This window comes from Heterodontus francisci, chromosome 50, assembly GCF_036365525.1.
Source record: "Heterodontus francisci isolate sHetFra1 chromosome 50, sHetFra1.hap1, whole genome shotgun sequence".
NCBI classification, from domain to species: Eukaryota; Metazoa; Chordata; class Chondrichthyes; order Heterodontiformes; family Heterodontidae; genus Heterodontus; species Heterodontus francisci.
Window position 1 is genome coordinate 6528901 of NC_090420.1, and position 5290 is coordinate 6534190.

Consider the following 5290-nt stretch of genomic DNA (forward strand, 5'->3'; position numbering starts at 1 on the left):
GAGCTTGTGGCGCAACGGTAGCACGTCTGACTCCAAATCAGAAGATTGTGTGTTCAAATCACATCAGGCTCAGTTATGTTTTACAGCAGCTCAAGTTCCTGGATTTTATCTCAGAAGAAAGTTCGTTCTATTGGATTGTTCAGTGAATGTTTGAATTTCAAGATCAACTTTAATAGATTAAAGTCCTGATTTCTGGTTCCGTTCCATTTCCATGCTCAGTTCTTATTTCACACTGTTTTATCTCAGAACAATGTGTCAGGGATGTGATGTGTCCATTGTTTGTACAATCGTTCTGTCACCCAGCGTGAGAAATAAAACACAAACCGCCCAGCGTGCGGCTCAAACCCATACCTGGCTCTGTCTATAGGCCACTTAGTTCTGTTGGTTAGGACGCAGTGTTGATAACAACAAGGCTGTGGATTTGATCCCCATGTGCGCTGTCACATGCTCAGTCATTAATCTGACACATTTTTGTAACACTTAAAATCCAACTTTTAGATGCAAACAAGTTTACATAAAATGTCAGAGGAAACTTATTTTGAATAACATCCATTGTATCTTTGTCACTGGTCTGGAGTAACACAGAATTCTTTCCAATTATCTTCCGTTTGATGATAAACGTTGAACTCGTGGCCTGTTCTCGTTAATGGTCACGAGCAGCAAAAACAGACAGAGTGAGTCTGACCACCCAGAGATGTGGAAAAGGCTTCAGTTTGGGACAAATGCAGCAAATCAAATGTTCACCCTGCCCCGAGAGAGTCAAAAACTGGGGAAAAGGACACAAGGAGATAGAGAATAAGCTAAAGCAGACAATGTAAATATCTCCCATCCTTGATATCTCTCTATTCCAATCCAACCTTCAGAGTTGGGTAAATAATTTCAGTGTAAATTGTGCAATTCGAGAGTCAAAACTAAATGGCGATGCAGAATCAAGGAGAACTGCCAAAACCCCAGATTGAACCAGGGATCTTCAGTCGAACACACTCCCAACTGAGCTATTTCAGTCACACAGACTTGGGATGATAAGTGGCAAGTAACATTCGCACCACACAAGTGCCAGGCAATGACCATCTCCAACAAGAGAGAATCTAACCATCTCCCCTTGACATTCAATAACATTACAATCACTGAATCCCCCACTATCAACATCATGGAGGTTACCATGGGGAGCCATACAAATAACGTGACTACAAGAGCAGGTCAGAGGCTTGGAATCCTGAGGTGAGTAATTACAGTGCAGCTGTTGGCTCCACCCCAGGGGCTGCATTTGTTCTGTCAACTATGAAGCAGCTTCTCTCAAATCCCAGGTTTATGATTAAATCCTCTTACAAAAGCCCCAAAGTGTGATATATTCCTCTCACTCATCCATGACTACTGACTCCCCAAAGGCTGTCCACCATCTGCAATTCACAAGTCAAGAGTGTGATGGAATACTCTCCACTTGCCTGGATGGGTGCAATTCCAACTCAAGAATCTCAACATGATCCAGGACAAAGCAGCCCGCATGATTGGCACCCCATCTACAAACATTCACTCCCTCCACCATCGACGCACAGTGGCAGTAGTGTGTACCGTCTCCAAGATGCACTGCAGCAATGCACCAAGACTCCTTCGACAGCACCTTCCAAACCAGCGACCTTTACCACCTGGAAGGGCAAAGGCAGAAAATGCAGGGGATACCACCACCTGCAAGTACCCCTCCAAGCCACACATCATCCTGACTTGGAACTATATTGCCGTTCCTTCACTGTCACTGGGTCAAAATCCTGGAACTCCCTTCCTCACAGCACTGTGGGTGTACCTACCCCACATGGACCGCAGTGGTTCAAGAAGGCAGCTCACCACCACCTTTTCAAGGGCAATTAGGGATGGGCGGTCAATGCTGGCCTAGCCAGCAACGCCCACATCGCATGAATGAATGAATAAAAAAGTGAAGTATCCCTTGTGTCATTCTTTTGGTAGAAAATATAACCCTGGTGGAATTGCCCCTCCCAATCACACCTCACTTCACAGAACAAAGAAAATGGAGAAAATTTATGGCACAGACTGAGACCATTTAGCAATCGTGTCTGTGCCAGCTGAAAAAGAGCGATCCAGCCCAATCCCACTTTCCAGGTCTTGGGAATGGGATCCGAACAGATCTCAGAGCTCACATTATGTGAACGTTCTGTTGAAGTATTGGTGAGCTGATATACCAGGGGAGATTCACACTGTTAGACACGGTGTGAAATACATTCAAGTATTTATAAAACATTACAACATGTGAGTAATATTCCCCATTGCTTTCTCAGCACTGATGGATTGTGAAGTGGGAGACAGCCAGAAGTCCCATTGGTCCACACTGATCCTGAGCTGAGAATGAAATGAGACAAAGTTCAGACTTCAGCAGCGAGATGCTGCAGAGAGGTAAGAGTCCTGAATCAAGGAGAGACTTTCTCATCCTGCTGTTGAATCTCATTTCAAACACTCCTTGAACTCTCTGCCGAGGAATTCAGAGATGGAGAATGCCTGTAAAATCAGCCTACAAAGGAAATAAAAGACACCCACCGTGGGGTTCAAACCCAAAAACTTGAGATTCAAAGTTTCATGCTTTCATTGACTGAGCTCACCATGCCTGAGACAGTGTCCCTGTCCTGTCTGTTATTGGACAGTGCAGCTGTTGGCTCCATCCCAGGGGCTCAATTTGTTCTGTAAACCATGAACCAGCTTCCTCTCAAATCCCAGGTTTATCAATAAATCCTCTTACAAAAGCCCCAAAGTGTGATATATTCCTCTCACTCAACGAGAATAAAAGTTACATCTTTTGCTCTTTTTACCTTCCAAACATTAACTTCTATTTTGCTCAGCATTTATTTCTCTCTCCTTTTTATGTTGTGCATTTCCTAATAAACATTTCATTTCAATTATTTATGAGGGATGAAATGAACAGAAGAGATTTTCTGCAATGGTACCAGGGGTGTGGGACAGAGTGAGTGGTTCGGATCTGGAATACACTGCCTGAGAGTGTGCTGGAGGCAGATTCAATCGTGGTTTTCAAAAGGGAATTGGATAAACACCTGAATAGAGAAAATTTGCAGGGTTACAATGAAAGGGCAGAGGAGTGGAATTAGCTGATTTGCTCTTGCAAAGAGCTGTCATGGACATGATGGACTGAATGGTCTCCTTCTGTACTGTAACCATTTGATTCCTTGATTCTAACTCTGTCAAAGTTGTTCTGAACTTGCTCTGCTCCAAGGAGAACAACCCCAGCTTTTCCAGTCTCTGCACATAACTGAGGTTATGAGGAACCATGGGGAACCCACTGTAAACCTTCCTCCAGACAGAAATACAACTGTTCACCACCACACTGTGACCCAGCTGTTCACATGATTTGGATGTGGGGACCAAATGTAGTATTTCCAAGTTTGCAGATGACACAAAACTAGGTGGGAATGTGTGTTGTGAGGAAGATGCAAAGCGGCTTCAAGGGGATTTGGACAGACTTAGTGAGTGGACAAGAAAGTGGCACATGGAATATAATGTGAAAAGATGTGAGGTTGTCCACTTTGGTAGGAGAAACAGATGTGCAGATTATTTCTTAAATGGTAAGAGATTAGAAAGTGTAGATGGACAAAGGGGCCTGGGTGTCCTTGTCAGTAAGTGACTGAAAGCTAACATGCAGGTGCAGCAAGCAATTAGGAAGGTGAATGACATGTTAGACTCTATCGCAAGAGGATTTGAGTACAGGAGTAGTGAAGTCTTGCTTCAATTGTATATAACCTTGGTTGGACTGCACTTTGGAATACTGTGTGCAATTTTGGTCCCCTTACCTTAGGAAGAATATCATTGCCATCGAGGGAGTAAAACGAAGGTTCACAAGACTTGTTCCCGGGGTGGCGGGACTGTCCTATGAAGAGATTTTGGGGAAACTGGGCCTGTATTCTCCAGAGTTTCGAAGAATGAGAGGTGATCTCATTGAAACTGACCATGTATTTAAAGGGATAGACAGGGTAGATGAAGCTATTTCCTCCGGTTGAGGAATCTAGAACCAGGGGACACAATTTCAACAGAAGGGGAAAGTCACTTAGGACAAAGATGAGGAGAAATTTCTTTACTCAGAGGGTTGTGAATCTTTGGAATTCTCTACCTCAGAGGGCTGTGGAAGCTCAGTCATTGAGTATGTTTAAAGCAGAGATTGACAGATTTCTAAATACAAATGACATAGGGGATATGGAGATAGTGTGGGAAAAAGGCATTGAAGTGGACGATCAGTCATCATCATATTGAATGGCGGGGTCGGCTCAATGGGCTGAATGGCCTACTCCTGCTCCTATGTTCCTATCAGTCTGTAAACTTCATATCCATGCTGTCATTGTCCCTTTTATTCCATGGGCTTCAGTTTTACTGGCAGTCCAGTGTGTGACATCATCAAGAAGGTTTTCAATAAGTTAAATAAGGAGAAATTGTTTCCAGTGGCAAAAGGGTCAGTAACCAGAGGATGTATTTATCAGGTGATTGAGAAAAGAACCAGAGGCGAAATGAGGAATGATTTTTTTATACGGTGATGTGTTGTGATCTGGAATGCACTGTCTGATCAGGACTTGAAAGCAGATTCAGTAGTAACTTTGAAAAGCAATAGGGATAAATACTGGAAGCAACATGTACAGATTACAGGAAAAAGCTGAGCATCAGAACTAATTGGATAGCACAACCAAAGAGACAGCATTGACACAATGGACCAAATGGTCTCCTTCTTTGGGTATCATTCTATGGTTTTATGAACATAATGTTGCTACAATTGCTTGAGTTGGAAGGGAAGTGAACCCAGATTCCGGGTATTCTAAACACCAGACCCAAACCAACTGAACAAGCCTGTTGTTTAATCTCTGTTTTTCACACCAGCTTCTCCTCGCTCTTTCTGTGTTTCCAGCCTGGTCTGTTCCTCTGACCTTCATTCCTGACACTCTATTGAGAATGGCCAACTCACTGCACCTCTCACTCCCACCGTCACTCCACCCCTTCACCCACTTCCAAACCTCTCTGTTCAACAGTACCTCACATCTGCTCCTCTGCTCCATTAATATAACAGGAAAACATTTTCAAACAGACATTTCTAGACAGTGAACGTTCCAGTAAGACAAGGTAAAGATCAGATTCATTCACTTTAAACACAGAGAGAGCAGCTCTTCCTGTTCAGTCTAAGGAGCAGATGTAGTTTCACTCCCATTAGTCTTAGAGACATGGGCCAGAATTTTAAGGGACCGTTGGAGACGGGAATGGAGGCTGGGGAGGGGGAGGGGGGTGTATAAGA

General features: G+C 43.7%; 1 non-coding gene across 1 annotated transcript; it reads left to right on the forward strand.

Moving 5' to 3' along the window:
* On the forward strand, positions 1 to 72 carry trnaw-cca (transfer RNA tryptophan (anticodon CCA)). Its single transcript has one exon. It is a non-coding gene; the product is annotated as a tRNA-Trp (tRNA).
* Positions 73 to 5290: the final 5218 nt, after the last annotated feature.